At 35.8% G+C, this 18,866-nt stretch overlaps 1 protein-coding gene across 2 annotated transcripts in view; it reads left to right on the top strand.

Moving 5' to 3' along the window:
- The first annotated feature begins 109 nt into the window (after window positions 1-109).
- Window positions 110-18,866, top strand: part of LOC131034229 (histone-lysine N-methyltransferase CLF) — a 147,243-nt gene continuing 128,486 nt past the window's right edge. Inside the window, exons 1-3 of one of the 2 annotated variants that reach the window (XM_057965635.2) lie at window positions 110-243; window positions 391-464; window positions 568-723. The gene's annotated coding sequence lies outside the window, so the exon portion shown is untranslated. Of the gene's footprint in view, window positions 244-390; window positions 724-18,866 lie in introns of both variants that reach the window. The other variant, XM_057965633.2, reaches the window with a different exon arrangement.

Genomic DNA, 18,866 nt, shown 5'->3' with positions numbered 1-18,866 from the left:
AAATAATCCATTTTTTTTTTATCTTCAACCTAAAGCCCTTCTTCCTAGCGTGCAAGTTTCCCTGGTAAATTAAAGATAAAAAAAAGTAAATAGAAATCATATCTATATATACTGTCCTCTTGACCGATTTTCCCTGGACGGGTCGATGGATCAACGGCGTAGAGAATGGACCAAAACAAAATGACGAGAAGATTTTGACCGTCCCAATTCAAAGCGCATCGATAAAGCGGAGTGAAGGCGATGGTATGAGTATCTACACACATTCAAAAAGAATACCGGGATGGTTTCCCACCATTTTTCTAATTGAAGTTTTGGAGGTTCATTTCTATTTACCAAGTCAAAGGCGACTTAACCTAGGGTTTCATTTTTTTAATTTATTGGCTGTTGCAGGAATATCGGGATGGAAACCACCCACGGAGAAATGTCCAGTGGAGTGGATCTAAAATGCCTGCTTTTGGCTTAGCGTAAATTACTGATTATTCTCTTTGAGCCAACAAGAAGGCTAGAATTTATGTATTTCTCGATTTCAGAATGTTGACTGTGACATTCAGCTGAGTACATTTGCAGGTTGTGCATTGCGACTGCGTATTAACGTGAGACTATACACATTGTTTCAACTCAGCTTCAGGACTGGCACCGCATTTCCACAGAGAACAATGATAGATCGGTGCCTTTTACATAATTAGTAATACTTGCAGTGTCAATCTGAAATGTGCTGAGTGGGTATGTAAGATTCCAATCATAAGCTGTAATTCTCCAAAAATAGTTACTGTTAATGCTGGTTCAAAATTTTCTCTATGATTTTTCTTTTGGCTTTCATTTTTAAATGCAGTGTCTGAAATTTTGTTTTCAGTAGCAAAATAAGATTTATACGAGAAAATTCAGACTTCTTCAATCCGAAATAGTTAAGAAAACAAGCATCCAGGAGACATTGGCTAGAACATTGTTTTAAAATTTCGAGAGCTATACGTGGGACTTTAATATCTCGTAATAGTTAAGAAAACAAGTTTCTAGGAAGCATTGCCTGGAACGTTGTTTTCAAATGGTGGTACTAGAATATGCTTCTGACATTTGGAATCCATAATGTTTAAGAAAACAAGTTTTGAGGAAAATCTGTGTAGAATATTGTTTTAAAATCTTGGGAACTAGAATATTTTTCAGAAATTTGTAATTAGTAGTAGTTAAGAAAACAATAATGTAGGGAAAATCACGTAGGAAATTGTTCTAAAATGTTGGGAATCAGAAGATGCTCCAGACTTTCGTAATAGCAGTTAAGAAAACAGGTCATAATAGTTAAAAAAACAAGCCACAATAGTTAACAAATCAAGTTTTTAGGTAAAAATGTGCATAAAATTGTTATTAAATTCCAGAAACTAGAAGATGCTCCAAAATTTCCGCAATATGTAACATTTAAGAAAACAAGTCTGCAGAAAAAATTACCTAAAAATTGTTTTAAAATCTTGGGAGCTAGAAGATGTTCCATATGTTTTCTGCGCAAGTTTTCCTTGAAGCTTGGTTTCTTAGGATTTAGGTTATAGGATAACATTGCAGATTTTGCTAAAGAGTAAAGACTATTCTTGTTGGTGTACCCATTTTGTCTCCCAAACCAATAAAATAGTTCAAGAAAAACATTTTAATGATTGAAAGAAAAAAAATTCTAGAAAAAATGTTTGTAGTAACTACACTTGGAAAGTTGATTGCGATCAAACCAGGTGCTCTAACCAATAAAACAGCTTCCATTGATTCAGATGAATAGTTCACCGACAGAAATCGATATACATTGTTTGTGTTTGTAGCTACAGTTATCAAAGTTTGATAGATTTATCAGGAGGAGGAGGTTTGACTAACATGCACATCTATGTTGACAATTGCAATAATAAAAAAAATTATAACCTTAAATTGCATTATCAAAAACTTCAAGCATATAAAGGAGCACAAAAGCATGCAAACACGAAAGCATGCTCTATCAACCACTGCTGAATTTCTAAAATGTATTGTCCCTTGCCTTCAATTGGGCTGAGTTGGCAATGACGAGAACTCCATAATGCAAAATGCTGTTCTGGATTTAAATACGGTAGCCTAAGCCAGCATTACCTTCTCAATCCCATCTCCACTGCTATATATTTTCCTTGGTATCTAGCGTGAAATGCACCTTGATCATAATATCATCCCTACCTTCTTGCCCAACTTTATGGAGTTTTTACTTTTAAGTATTTGTTCCCCTCACATGATAAGAGCTCCAAAACTTTTAATTCCTTGCCACTTCTTTGTACTGTATAAAGTGTCAACGTCTCCATGTTCTTTTGCTTCTTTGCCATTTCCTCTTTAAGTGACCACCACGGTCAGTAGCTTTAATCTTTTAGCAATGCACATGGAACCCTTTTCAAGATCTTGCAATGTTTATTCTTCTTTTTCGTTTGAGCATCAAACACAACTCTTAGAATATCCATGTGGTGTTTTTGTCACAACTAGGATTAGACAAAACATCCATATTAACACCAAGAAGCTCTTCTACGATAGGACAAATGGGCCATTCTCCCATGTCATCTTTTCTCTCACTTTCCTAAGGTGTTCAATGGTTGCATGCTCCTTATAAACTCTTGTTCAGCTTATTAACTTGCTTATTTTTACCGCATTGTCACTTTTTATCCTAGCTATTGAAGGATCTTCTCAATCACCTATTGCTAAACATTTCCCATAATTTCCGATCTGCTAATTGCCTTGGTTTTTTTGCTTTCTATTGTCATTAATTTGATTTGGAGCAGAGTCACAGATCAGAATTCACAAAATAATTTCTAATGTCAAGAATAAATTCCTTCAAATGAATAACAAAGACACTAAAACTAAGCTGATCATCTTATCCTCAAAAATTAATGTTTGTTGGGCATTGCGAATATCCAAGTTAGGTTACTTTGGTTCTACATACTACAACATCATTGCCCCTTGTTGCTTGTTTATTTGTGTAAAAGGAGACCCAAGTTGGATGAATGCACATAAACTAACACCTTTTCTTGTTGATACTAACTGGTTGTGCCTTATTATTGAATGAATGGAGGAGTATGCAGCCCAATTCCACCTACACGAAGACAAGTTGACAACCTATTGAGGCAAAGTTATAGAGCGATAAAATTATAAATCAAACATCAAACTTGAAATTTTTTTTGAAAAGAAATTCACACTTAGAGATTTTCAATAAAAAACCTTACCCGCATTAAAATTTTGATTGCAATAGGCTGCAAACATTGGAAAGTTTGGCCATGGAGCTACTACCAATTATGAGCATCCTTCCTATACTTGTCATGAAGGATGGAAATAATTTGACCATTAAAGGGTACAAAATATCTCACATAATAATATTAGGGAAGAGTCTAGCAAATGGGTGTTGTGTTGCTAAGTGAGCTTCCTATCAATTTTGGTCATCAAATGAGAGCAATTTATAGTTGGAAGGCTTTTAAGAATTAATTGCTTGTGGATCTGATGAAATATCTACTTGAGAGGCTTGCAACCTTGTGCAAACATGATCAACCATATGGTATTTATGTAATTCATATTCAATCATTGCATGGTCTTGGGAACTTGCACTCAAGTTGTGTGAAAACTAAAGAATGGTGCAAAGGCTTCTATGATAGACAAAGATTTGTTTGAAGACTTAAAACATGATCACAAAACATCAAACAACTTGTGTGGTAACGTTGAAGATTGTGGAAGTTGTGTAGAAGCTTGTGAGGTAGTTTGCAAACTAAACTATGCTCACCAAAGCTTGCACAAGGTGTCCAAAACAACTAATTCCAATTGGGCATTTTACAGAGGAACAAATTTGCAAAAGTCCAAATTTGTTTATGTCCACTCACAAGTCACAACAAGATTGTCCTTAGGAAACATACACTAGCACAAAACATGAAAGCACACAAAGCTAATCTTGTGTGTAGAAAACCAAAACCAGGAAACAAAGCAAGGAATATTTTTGGATGATGCACATTTTTGACCCTTAGGATTGTGTTGCATTAGACACCCCAAGTGAAAAGATTGTGAACATATTTCTCTCAATTAGAACAACGTAGAAGATTGATTCAACCACCCAAGTTAGCTCACTTTTGCTTCAAAAATTCATGAGTCCTCATCAGGTCTTTTACCCTTCTAGTGAATGAGATATTCTTTGTACTTGCTTTGCTAATTTCTCTTGCCAATGTGTGAATCCAAGATCTACAAATGCAGTATGCTGCCCTGTTTTGCCTTAGTTTTTTGTTTGTTTTTGGTTTGAGTTTTGCAATTGTTTCCAATGATAGAGGAAATGCAAAAAATATAAATGCTTGCAGCAATTAAACAACTTGGGAAATTGACAATATACATAAACCCACAAGGTTGAAATATTCCAGATTTAATTTCTGATTTGATAATATAATATTTCTCAAAAGTATGAACAACCTAGATCATAAAGTAGCAGTACAAATGTATTTCAAACATACCCAAAAAATGCAGAAATGAAATAGACTGAACTGGTATAGAAATTAGCTATTTGGCACTTGTAGTTTGGATGCCAATATTCAATAACTTCTCCAAATGTCATGAAATGGATAGAAATAGCAGTGCAGACCCTAAACGCCTTTAAGCAGCACTAGAAACCTTTTCACCCAAGCACCACTAGAAACCTTTTCACCCAAGCACCACCTTCCTCTATGCTCATGCCACTCCCTAGGTTGTTCAACCAATAATTAAAGGAAATGAACTTGCAAATAATTCTTTCAGTTTGCTCCTTCAAGATTGTAAATGCAATTGAAATCTTTCATGATTAAGCCCAACTGTGATTTTTGTGTCAGATCATTGAGTAATTCTCAGATTGTATCTTTCACCAACATAGAAGATGTTATTTGCAAGGGTTTTCCTCCTCACAAAGTTTGAGATAAACCAAATCCAACTCAAGGAACTCTTAGAGAGAAATATTAGAAATAATAATTACTCAACACACCAAATGAGCTCTCAATTCCCCCTTTTATAAGGCTTTTAGGGAATTTTCTTGAAACTCCTTAAAATCACTTTATTAATTTTTAAGCCTTTTAACTCGAAAAAGTGATTTAATTTAAACATTTCCAGCACTTGAAGTCACTTTTAAGTGTCCCATCATTTAAAAATTTCTATTTTGTTTCCAACAAGCTATAACACTAAGGTGCCTAATAAATAAATTTAATTAGAAAGACAACCTTAGTGAAAATAATTAAATATTGCTCATTAATGCACCCAATTAGTGACATTAGTCGAAATACATTAGAATTGAAATTTGATTATGTAGGAGTGATCCCTGTTGAGACATGGACCAGCTAGGACTTGAACCTAGGACCTTCCATACGCTGTTGGAGTGCTCTACCATTGAGCTATTGGCCCCTCTTGGACCAATCCATCGTCGGTTCGGGTGTGGCTTATTTCCAACACCAACACACCCCCTCAAGCCACACCTCTTGTGTGCTTGGGGCTCCTAGCTTGGACCTGGCTCTGATACCATGTCGAGACATGGACCAGCTAGGACTCGAACCTAGGACCTTCCATACGCTGGAGTGCTCTACTGCTGAGCTACTGGCCCCTCTTGGACTAGTCCATCGACGGTCCGGGTGTGGCTTATTTCCAACACCAACAATCCCGATGATGAAAGATGATAAATAAACTTGATCGGGTGACTTACTAAAAATAGACGATCTCTTCAAGAGTCTTGGTGTCCAAACCAAAAGTTGGAAATTATATCTAAAAGCGTCATATGATTCCTCTAAACCATTTGAGCTCTTTGGTATCATCATATTATCCTTCCAAACAAGTTCACACAAACCCATTAAGTTAGTGACAACTGCATTGTTAGAGAACCTAAAAATGGGGACATTATAGTCCGCCCTTCTCAAAGATTGCTTGTCCTCAAGCAATGCCAACACAATCCCATAATCATCAGAGTGATCCAAATTGAATCCAAATGATCCCCGGGTCCCAAGTCAATTTAGGAGATCTGTAGCACCATCTATACAGGGCATTGTCTTGCAAGGTACCAACACAAGATACCTTTTGAAAACCTCCTATAAGTAGAGCAACCAGATATTGCATAGACTCAGTCAACTTCTCAGAGAATTGCTCTTCGAGAGAGCCAAATCGATGCACCATAGGAATAAACCCTAGAAAGTCAACGCTATCTCTCATTCTTAATAAATGTTGCACTAAAAACCAAAGTGATCCTAGGATTCCAAGTCAACCTAGGAAAGGAACCACCATGCCGATGTTGCACCACTCATTATCATAACTGTCGAACCATCGTGCTCAAACTGCACTCCCCTGTTCTAGAACCCCCAAAAGTAAACACCATCAAGACCTAATCTGAAATCCTTGAAAGCTATGTTACTCGGGGACGCGTCCCCGGTATTTTTTTCAGCCGTCCCTGTCTCGAGGATGTCCCGGGGATAGGGGACTCCTAAGGGACGTCCCCATAAATTCTGCATATAGACAATGAATTCTATAAGCAATTTGACTTTGACTCTCAATTTAACACAAATTTGCCATAAGAACTCTACTGTTCTTATAAGTTAAGTTTCTATAATAGATATGTGCATGTTTTATCCATGTTTTCATATGAATATTTAAAATTTTTCTATATATTTTAATTTTCCGTACTTTTATATAGCTGTTCCCTTTGTCGTCCCCTAGCCATCCCCAAAACTGGCAAAAAAAATCACCGTCCCGGAAACACGTACCCCCGTTCCCTGCCGTCCCCGTCCCGGAAACTTGGGTTAACATAGCTTGAAAGGCCTGTAATCTATACTATGAAACATATCTTGCTAGGGCATCTTAGTGAGTCCAATACAATAATCCAACTGCCAAACTTGATCATAGGTATCAAAAAAGAAAACCTGCTCAGCCATAAAGAATAAAATTCAGCATTCCTCCTCATGGCATCCCAAAAATGAACCAACCAGGGAATGTCTCAGTTGTCATTAATTGAAACCATATCATTTAAACTTAACCTCCAAGTTTCAAAAGAACAATTCCGAACACACCAACACATCCGACCTGCTGCAATCAATAAGGCATCATCTGAAGATATGCATACCATCTCCATGAAGTATTTGTGGTGACTGTTACTCACTAGAGTGGAAGCAATAAATAAATGAACCGTGTCTGGAAAAACACTCACAACCAACTGCCCTAAAGTCTAGCAAGGCTCATAATCAATATGCTCATAAAAAGATGTCACCATAATCAATGTGGAAATATAAGGACATCGGTGATCAATTTGAAATCCCACTGAAAATATAGGGGATATGAATATGGAAGTAACTGAATAGTCATCTCTTATGATTACATCACCTCTACCAATCAGTCACAACCATAAAGTACTCAACTGTTGGTCTGAAGAAGTCATCCAACTCATTTGCAGGCCAAGAACCGAAGTCATGTATATGCTGATTGGAAAATGGATAGCATTACTAACACTGGAAGTTTACCTAAAACTCCAATCCACAGTATATCTCTTGAATGTGTCACACAAAGTCATAACTGTAAATGCAAACTCCTTCAATCTTCTTGCTAAAAGGAAAGCAATCCCTTGCAAGAACCCAACAAACTCACCAATATAACATGTCATGGATCTAACATGTCTCCATTGTACTATTCTGATACAACCATCAAGACTTGTGAAACTTGTTGCTGTTCCAACTCCAAAGGTCCCTAAAAGATGAACCAAAGCATGCAGAAGTTCACTATCCTGAACCATCACCGAGAGTAAACTACCAAAGTTTAAAGCACAAATCTTCATAAGATGAACTCTGAGTTTGGAAGGTCTAAAGTAACTGCAGTTTAAAACTGAAATCAGCGAAGTACAATCTAATTTTACTGGTCTACACAAAGGACAACAGAAGTACCAATGAATTTTCCAAGTATAAGCATGTGTGATAAACAATGTTTTACCAAATCAACTCAAAAGTGCTTGGAAAACACCTCCAAGCAATCACCAACTGAAAATCCTCACTACCTTGACAAAGAATAGTGTGCCAACTGTCTTGAATGAGAGCAACCCATGAAATCAAGTGACTGATCTGCAACCAATCAGCAAGCTCACAACTGAAAATTTGAGACATCATTCGCCAAGTAACACTCCCAAGAGTATCCATTTGATCAATGCTCCAATCCTTACTTAGAATCTTTCTCCAATCCGCCCGTAGACGAAGCAATGGAATCACATAGTAGCTGGTAAGAAAAAGAACAACATCTTTAAGTTTGAAATTTTGATCCTTATCACTTCAAAGGTCAGTCTTATGGCTTTCAATAATCTTTGTCAATTCTTGTTGAGAATCCCAAGAATGGGTGCCCAACCAAGAAGAAACTCTTGCATACCTAGAAAGGTGCACAATATAACTCAAATGTCATCCAAATAAAAATGCACATCATGGAAATTTGTTACTTCTTTGGTAATCCCTTGTAGCCCATCTATGAAAGCATGAAGTGCAAGGGCAATGTTGTCTTCAAAACTAACCCCAAAGAAAGATTAGTGTGATACATAACATCACTCAAACCAAAGGATAGATTGCCAAACATGTAGATATCATGTTTAGGTCCCTCTTTCTCCAGAGCTACATAAACGTGAAGCTTGAAACCTCATTTCCTTGCTACTGTTCTGAAAATTCCGGCAAGCTCAATCACCCTATTTGGAAAGAATTCAAAATCTGAAATGTAAAAGTCTCCAAGAATCAATACATCCCATGAGGGAACCTCCTCTCCAACTACATATGAAAGGCATACGATACTACTCATCCATGTAGATGAGGTATGAATTGTTTGACTAATTGGCCAACTCCAAGATTCAAGACCAATCTTCATGCGAGAATGAAGCAACTTAAAGCGAATACCAACAAGGAAATAACTTTCAACTGAAATCATTAATTTGCAAACCCAAGTTAGCTTCCAGTTCCTCATGTAGTAAGGAAAGATGAAACCTCCTTGTGTCATATCATTCCAAATGCAGTCTTCTTCTGTCTCCTCTTTTGCATATTTTGTATCTGGTGGTCTTCCCAAAGGGTAATCAATCATCCCAATAAGTGAACATAGATCAACAACTGGCCGAAAACCATACTCCAACGCAAGTCTTGAATCTTCTCCTGGATCCTACACCTTGCTATTTTCACCAAGTGCAGTGCTAGAACCAAGTGACGTTCCATCATCCAACTCAAAAAGTGGATTGTGACATGTCTTCTCAACTTCCATTTCAAACAATGGGTTGTCAACAAATACCACAAATTGATTATGCAAAGAAAGTGAACTGCTTTTATGATAATTACCAAAATCGGACCATATGTCATACCTGTCACTAAACCTCTGCTCAAATTCACCTCCATGCAAAAATAAAATAGATTTTGTTTCAAGATCATCATCAAAAGGAAATTCATCCTAGGTAGGATCCTCATCATACTTAGGTTCTAACACACCTAGATCCCAAGTATCAAAGAGTTGATCGCTTTGTTCAGAAAGAATGTTCTCACTGAGCTCCTCATGAATGATGGATAATGAATGAGTCACTCTCCAACTCACTAGTATACTCTCTATAGGCTCGTTATGGGCATCCAACCTGTAACCATCAGGACCAATGTGACTGGAAATATTCAAACTTAAACCCAAGGTTGTTGTTTTTACTTTTTTTTCATGCACAAACTCATCAACTCTAATTGCATGCCAAAGAGTCTTTCTGAAACTCTGTCACAATTTTTATTTATCAAGGCATTGTCTCCATCCAAATGGTCTGCTATGAACCTCTTTTCATTTTCCTGTTTCTCATTGTTTCTTGCAGTAGAAGATTGTTTTTCATTTACTTTTGCTTTCTTTTTAAAGATGGATCTTAACCACTAAGGATGCTCACACAAGTACTTTAAATTGTCCTAACTGTCAATAATTTTAACAACTCTCACTTTGTCTTTGATAACTTTGCTTCAGTTCTATCATCCCTTCTAGTTGTTGCTGTTCAGAAGTCTTCATCTTCTTATTGGACCCTTCAGGATAGCAGGATACACTACTTTGATACCACTTGAGTATGCTGCCTTGTTTTGCCTTAGTTTTTTCTTTTCTTTTTGGTTTGATTGCAGAGCAAAAAAAATCGTTTGGGGAAAAAATTGGCAAACCAAAAGTGTAATCTTTTTAGAAAAAAACAGCAAAAAAAGGGAAAAAAATTGGATATAATTTTTTAAAAAAAATTGTAGGAAAAGAGACAAAAACTACTTAAAAATAAAATAAAGGCTTTTCAATGGCATAGAGATGTAGAGAGCAAATAAAATAGAGAGTTTAACCCATGAATTGTAGAAAATAGGATTTTGTTATTTATATTCATATCGTTGTTTACGTTGCATTGCACAAAGCATACTTCATAGTGCATCAATAATAGCTAGATGGTTACAATTGACAAAATTTCAATTACAATAGAGTTTATATAAAGTCAACGTATAAACTGAGTAAAAAGTTCCAAAAAATCAAATGTAGCCAATGACTCTTGCTACTACAAATATAGCTATGCTAGAGGGTTGCAGACCTTGATGATGAAGCTCTTGGTTTAGAGCCTCTGCTAAGTAGTTCAACCTTATTGACTATCCAAGTTGGTCTCCAAGATCTCAAAATTTGCAGGCTCAATAAGGCCATTAAAAAAATAGTTTTCCTTTGCTAAGCAAACATCATAAATTACAAGACAGGAATCAACTGGTTCATATTTGTGTTTTAAAAAGTACTTGCAATTTCTAGAGCAATGTGAAAGAGAACTAGAGTGAAACGGAAATCATATGACAAAGGAAGCAATTGCAAAGTTTAACTTAATAGGTTTTCAATCAAATAGCTCAGCATAGAGTAATAGAAAATACTTTTGAAACAAAAATCTTAAATCTCTAAGGATCATAAATGATATTGAAATGTTCTCATTGATAAGTATTTTAGCAGATTTGTAAAAGAGTCAAGGGAGTGTTGAATATTTCTGCATTAGATAATAAAGACCTCCTAGTACAAAAGAAGACAATTATTTGAGCAACAATTTTAGTTAATATTGTTGAAGTAAAATTTTCTTGAACGTATAAATAGATGATGGAGTTAAAAACATTGATGGACTTTGAGTTGAGAATTCGAGAGGTCATAGGTACAATTTTCAATGAAAAATCAAAGCATGAGGAAAATTCCCTTTCAGTGGGACATTTGCTGCTGAAATCCATCTGGATTGTTGAAGAGAAAATATATAAGCCCTGCTTCAGGAGGGATTAAAATAAGCCCACAAGACTAGGGCATGATTTCTCTCAAGGCATGTATTAGTTTGCCTAATTTTAAAATGCATGGAATGCTACACTATATATGTCTAGAGCATTCATGTACTGCTATTGTACTCCTTGCAGGCCTTCTAAACCTCCATGTATATGACAAGCTTAAATGAAATGTAGGTCCCTAACAAATGCAACGCATGCATTTAAGCAATGAGTTTCACCAATTAACAAAGCATTAAGCTTGGAGATATATAGGAAATTCAGATATAACCAAAACAATCCTTCATTTTGATATAATATATTGCTAGAGTTCATTTTTTTTCAACACTACAAGCTGATTTTTATTTTTTTGATGGAACCATTTTGCTTCTAGCTGCACAATGTCTATATATTGTTATGTATACACCTTTACTTCTTGCTCGATCATACAATTGCCACTACCCTACCCACTTGTCATTGGCTAGTGTCAAATTGAAGCTTGTAATGTCCACTTTTGGGATGTTCCTAAATCTCGCCCTTAAATCACAAGTTCAATTAAAATAAGAAATGTAATATGGCTAGAATTATATCTTTACAAATAAAATGTCTTTATCAAGATCAATCCTGGTTTAGATCCTACAATCATGTTAGACAACATTTGAAATATAATTCATAAGACCAATTATTTCTATTAGGATTAGGGATGCAACAACAAATATAAGTGCACATATATCAATAATCATCTTAATCTGTTTAGATAAATCAAGCAATAGCTTTTGAATTTTAGGAACCAAGCCATGAATAGTTCCATTTTCCCATAATTAACCAAAGTAGGGTTTGGAGTGGAAAACCACGAAGGGTGCCTAGAGATTGTGCAGCCCAATTAAGCCCAATAGTGCACAACATCCAACTAAGATAACTCGCCCTTGGCCCACAAATGGCATGAACATCCAACCAAGACAATTCCATCCATCTGGGGTGCCCTACTTAATTCGAGGGAACCCGGGTTATTGAGGAAGACTAGTCAGCCCAATTAAGCCCAATAGCACACAACAACCAACTAAGACAAGTCACCCCTTGGCCCACAAATGGCAGGAACATCCAACCAAGACAATTCCATCCACTTGGGGTGGCCTACTTAATTTGACGGAACCCATCTACTGCCTCTCCCTAACATATTTTCTTCCATTCTCGTATGATTGCTTGTGGGAATAAAGAATAGATAAAGTTATTTATTAATTATAGAACATAATATATTTACATAGTTTATTAACATCTTGCATAAAAAGATTATCCCTATTGCATACCAAATACTTGTTAATGCACAGGTCTGCTGTTTATATCAATCTGCTCTGGTGCTTATACTCAGATATATGTATGTATGAGAATACTCCCTATTAGATTATCCTTTACAATGAAGTGATTTACCTTATATATCCCTCAAGAAGGGATGAAGAGACACCACTTTCTCAAGGTATGCATCTCCTCATAATTGAGGTATCCCTTCTTAACCTAATCGCTGGCCTATGAATATAATCATTGCTTTAAACAAATGACTGATTTTGTAAAGTAATTGCTTCCTCTCAACATATTAATTTTTGCATATTATAATTGCTGCTCTTCATAATAAGAATCACTGCCTCTTAATAAAACTCCCAACTGCCACATCTTTTTCTTTTGTTAGTTATCTAACTCTTTGACATAGATGATTGATATAATTCATGGATGTCTTCCCATAATGAGTCGCTGTATGATAAACTTAACTCAGGGATTGATGCATATTTAATTTACTCTTTCTTTTTAATATCATTCATTTACTAAATCCGTGCCTTACTGATGGTATTGGGATTGTTATGAATTCAAATAGATTGTTGACCGTTGGGCTTCTTTAATATTGCATATATCTATTGTATTTGTTATTCGGTGCTTAGGGTTGGATGCATGACAAAGCTCCAAATTTTCAGACTTTACTAGCATCTGAAAGAGAAATTTGTCCCAACATAATTGTGATAATCTAAAGTTTAAACAACTACCTTGGCATTATTATTGACAATTGGAATGTTAAAATTCTTTTGAATAATCAGGATCACAAGAATTCCAAGAAAACAAACCTCTTTAGGTTGATATCAAGCAAATAGAGTTTCATTTCAGGTAGTCTAGCTTTGTATGTTTACTTTTGGCAAGTACTCTTATAAGGTTCAAATATGTTAAAAAAATTAAATAGAAAACCTTACTATTTGTGATATTGCTTACTATTTACCACTAAAGTGTGCCTTTGGATTTGTATACATGGAATGCATTACTACGAGCCTAAGGCAAATGACAGTAGTGTGGAATATTGAGAAAAAAAACAACACGTCTCTTAACCATTGCTTGCTAATGCCTTTAACATCAAAGTAGAAGCATACCAAATAACGTGTCTATTTTAATGTTATTTAATATCTTGTCTACTATTTACTGCTAAAGTGTGTTTTTGGATTTATATGCATTGAAAGCATTACTACGAGTGCGAGGCAAATGATGGTAGTGTGGAATACTGAGAAGAAAAACAAAACATCTGTTAACCATTCCATGCTAATGTTCTTAACATCCATACCAAAGAACATGTCTCTATTTTAATGTCCTTAGCATCTATAGAAATGTTTGTCCATTCAAGGTCATCTACCTGCAATTTACCTCAGAAACTTGATGAAATTTGGTGAATCTTTGATGGTGAATCAAGTCGCAACAGTCAACACTTAGTTCTGTGGTAAAAATCAATGAAAATACCCAATGAAATAGCGATTTCATACAGTTAGGGTTTCACAACAGGTTGTCGGGCTGTAAATGTGTTTCTATTAAAGTAATTAATGTTTATTTAATGGTCATTAAATAATATTTAGTTGTTTTAGTTAGTTTCTATTTCAATCTTTCGTTCACGATTGTTTCATTTAGAAACATCTTCTCGTAATTGCTTATAAGTTACATGTATCCTTTTGTCTTCATAATTAATTGATGCAATTACCATTTCATGGTATCAGAGCTAGATCTAATGTTTTTGGCAAAGTTTTTTACCAAAAAAAAATTAGTGGTTTTCCTAAAAGACTTTTCTTTTAAAAGTTTTTTTGATTTAAAAAAAAATTATGTTTATTAGTCTAAAAATTTTTAGGGTTTGTTTTTTTCTAGAGTAGGCAGTAAGTTTTTTGAAAAAAATAATTGCGGATCGTTTGGTGAAGGCTATGTGTTTTCCTTTGCAACTCATAGGTTTGAGGGTTTTTTGAGCCATTTATTTTTGCTTGTGTCGCACATGCATATTGCAATGAGTCTGAAGGCTGTGATGTTCTCTTTGCGCACACCTATAGATTTTATCTACAGCTAGACGACATCTTAAATTGTTGGGTTAAGGTGGTTAGTGATTTCTTCCTGCATGAAAGGATTTTTTCTCATTTTCTGCTTGCACAAAAGTGATTTATTGGTCAGTTCTGATTTTTCATGTGATCTTCTAGATGTTTACGGCAATGTTTTTCTTTTGGGTCATTTTTTTGCTCATGGGTCTCTGCACAAACTTGTGAAGAAGGGTTTTCTAGAGCTGCTCAAGGATGTTTTTCTTTGATTTTTTTTTACAGCTAGGGTTTTGTTGGCAGCCATTTTTGTGATTTTTAGGTTTCTTTAGTGATTTTAATGATTTTTTGTTCATGGGTTTCCTTTCTGCGAGATTGTGATAACAAAACCTAGGGTTTCTACAGACATTGATGGATTATTATTCTACAAAGGTTGTTTTTTGATTGATTTTTTAATGAAATCAGGGGTATTTTTTGATCGTCTCAAGATCTGTGCCTCAAAATACGTTCTGGGGTATTGATTGAGTTTTGACCAGAACACTTTGATTTGTTTCACTACTGCAACTGCTAAGAGATGTAAGGGGGTGGTTGTAATGTCCCTAGTTTTATGCCTTCCAATTTTGATACGGTTGGCTTGTTCTTGGAGGTTTCTAGTTTCTTAGAGAATATTTTGGAGTTTGACACTTTCTGGGGTGATTTTGTACAGCTGGTATGAGAATTATTGTTTTTTGTAAGTTACTATTTTATGTAAGTGTCCGTTTCGACACCAATTGGGTCAGTTGGATGTATGGACTGACTCTCTATTTTTGGCAGTTATTGTTTATAGTAACTATTACTTTTTGGCAGCTGACCTTTGACTTCAATCTTGTCCGATCTTTAGCATACAACATCTTCAGTCGGCTGGTTTTGTGTGTACCTTGTAGAGCTCTTTTTGGACACTTTTGTCCACACTTACTATTTATATTAAGTCACAGGGGGTCACCATCTTGATCAATTGGTTGTGTTCTATATTAGGAATATTGGCGGATTATTACCATGCTTTGATCTTGGCAGTTATCATGGTTCAGTGATTAATTTAAAATAACGTTATTATTAAAGTTAAATCAAAGTTTCAACTTTAACGTTATTAATGATATTTAAGTGACTTTGTTTTAGTGCCAACTTACGGAGTTACAAAGTTATTAAAGTGACTTTGAGTTAATGAAGAATTATAAGGGTCACTTTATTATATTTTCCTAATTGCGAGTAATAATTATAGTATTAAAAGAGAGGGAAATTAAAATGAGTTGCTGGAAGCTTCTTTGGAGATTTATAAAAGGGCTCATTTGGAGCACATTTGTGATACGAGAATTATTTTATTTTTTCTCTTTGAGAAATTTGGGAGCTTGACTTCGAATGCTGGAAGTCTGAAGACAAAAAACCTTGGAGTTTATTGGTGGTTTGGACGAAAACCCAAATCTATCTTTGGAGTGGATTCATATGGGATTCACTATTGCAATTCATTGTCTAGTTTATTTTGGTTTTTTGCTTGATAGGAGGGTTTGCCATTGAGTTCATTGCAGGTATTTGGCATTGAGAAGGAGCTGAAAATATCATTTATTTGCAGGTCTACAGCTGCTAGGGTTTGGAGCACAAAATAAGGGAAAATTGTGGACAATTCTTATTTTGAAAGAGGCATTTTGAAGCATTCTCTAATGCAGATCGATTATGGTTTGAAACCCATATTTATTTTCTTTGCGGGTTTGGAATTGAGGCATAAGGAGGTGGATCAGAACAATGAGTTCATTCATGTATCTTGGGAGGGAATCATGGTTTTTATAACTCAAAAATCCATAATGATTTATGGCATCATACACTCAGTCATTTTCAACTGTTTGTAATCAGCATTTTGGAGTGAAATTTGGCATCATATGGTGACTGTTTGCATCTAGGGTTTGAGCTCTACCTTGTTTGGAGGAATTTGCATCATCAGGGAAGAGATTATGGGAGTTTGAGGAGATGTTTGTATCTATCTTCTCACCGATTCTCGTACCAGACAATCAGTCCCAGAATCACAGCCATTGGAGTCATTGTAACAGCTTGTATATGTTATATAATGATCATATTTCATGCCTAAACCAAGAAGCTAATAAACGTGCCATTTATATATCGTATGATCAAATCTTTAATTTGATAAGGTTTATCTTTGGCTGTTATAGTCTGATATTTCATGTCATACCTGAACTGTGTGTAATCAGACCTGACAATGCATCAATAAAGTACCTTAATGGGTTGTTAAGTTGTATTTGTTATACAAGTTGTTTGTAGTATTTCCCATACTTTGGCAACTATATTTGTATCACAAACAAGACAAAATACATACACTACAACTCAGAAAATTGCATTAGCCATCACGAAATCAGATTGCATGCCACTTGTTTGACTAAATGTCAAACTACCAAAACTGAAAAGATTAGGGGGGAATTAGGGTGGGATATTACAATGTTCATCTTGTTCGAACGGTCAACAACAATTTTTTGCACAATTTCTGAAAATGTTTCCCTTGGGTCATGTTCCTTGGTCTCTATTATTGCTCTTATTTTCTCCATGGAGTTCATGCCATCATAAATTTCAACCAAACATGGGCGATTAGTATCAACATACCTAATAATGCTCGTGATAGGCTTCGTGAAACTCAAAACTCTTTCCACACGATCCCACTAATCATCATCAAGGATCAATTCTATTACTTTTATGGCTCTTTCTGTGTTTGTTTGCTTCCATACACTCCACTAGGTTTTGATGACTATAGTACTCAAGGCCTCTTGCATCTTCACAAGTCGCCTTAATGTAATGTCCCCTCCTTAGCCAATTCCGCTTACAAGGTTAGTCTATTAATGGTCCTCATAGACTAACAAGTTGGATAGAGGACCCAAGCAGGTTGGTCTACATGAAAATGTGTCAGGAGGGTCTTTCTTGTTTTGCCTGAGCATTAAACTAATCACTCCAATTGAGCTACTTCGAATTTCATAATCTCCTCTTTTGGTTTAGAAACTGCTCCAAGGTTAACATGTCCCGGATATCAGGAGGTAGAGTCATGTACTCTGTATGATACAGTCTAATTTCTTCGGTTAAGGACATATGTGTCTCTTGTGTAGGTGGAGGTGAAGTGTCATCCCTTCTTGTGAAGGTGGGTTGAAGGGGTCTCAAAACTGATCCTGAAGATCTCCTTGCATACCCTTCATCATGATCAATATGCCTATCCTGGTGAACGGTAGATCCACTAGTTTCACCTTGGTTAACTGGCTGTTCCCTTTGATGTGGTGTATTCTGATCTATCTTGGCTAACAATCTTGACATCATATCCATCATGGTGTCGAATTTTTTCTCTGCTCTGCTACTGGGACTAAGTGAATCAGCACGACCCTTATCTTTTTCTACCACGACTTCTACTGATTCTATACTGTCGCTGGGTGAACTGGGAAGTATTCCAAGAATACCAGATGTAGTCTCACCTTCCGGGACCTGTGGGGGTTGCCAATGTCTCCTTGACTCCCTAGTGAAATATCTTTGCTCTCTTTCAATCATAATCTGAAATTACATTGAATTCTGATTTGCATTGTCACAGGCTGGCAGGAATCCGCTCTGATACCACTGTAGTGTCCCACCCTCTCTGGGATACTAAATGCTTGAAAGGTAGAAGAACACCTGCTTGTTCTTTAATTATATTAATAATACTATGTGTCTTTTGAATGTGATCTTTTAGAACTAGACAGAAGTTGCAAAAGATGTTGTTTTTTTTTTTTGAAGAAAGGAAACAAATGCCTTCAAGTAGTAATTGGATCAGAATTGAAATTGCATTTAAGTTCAATAGTATTACTAATATTCCATTGAAATTAAATACATCAATCTCCAGATAATAGTTCAGTTACAAACAATGAAGTCCTTTAACCCGCTACTAACATACCCGGTGGTTGGAGGAGGAGAAAATTGAACTTTGGTTGGAACGCACAAGAAGCAGCTCACTCAGAAATGAGGTGCCTACCCCCAAAATCAGCTCACGGAGATCAGAAATCTGATTCTTTTCACTCCAAATCGCTGTCATAAGGTAGTTTGCTGGGGACAATGGGTTTGCAATACATAGGCGGAGGTTATCCCTTGAGTGGGAATAGTTTATGAACTGCAAATCCTCCATCTGTACAGTCTGATATGAATCTGATTTTATGGTTTCCAGACCTCTTTAACTGCTGCAATCTTCACCCAAACTGGTTTGTTGTGTAGGAGATTGATTGCCTACTAATAAAGGACTGATTAGAAAGAAGTATGTGTCTGAAATGAC

The sequence above is a fragment of the Cryptomeria japonica genome, chromosome 3 (genome assembly GCF_030272615.1).
Source record: "Cryptomeria japonica chromosome 3, Sugi_1.0, whole genome shotgun sequence".
Classification (NCBI taxonomy): domain Eukaryota; kingdom Viridiplantae; phylum Streptophyta; class Pinopsida; order Cupressales; family Cupressaceae; genus Cryptomeria; species Cryptomeria japonica.
The sequence above is the reverse complement of the archived record's forward strand: the minus strand, read 5'-3'. Positions and strand labels throughout refer to the sequence as shown.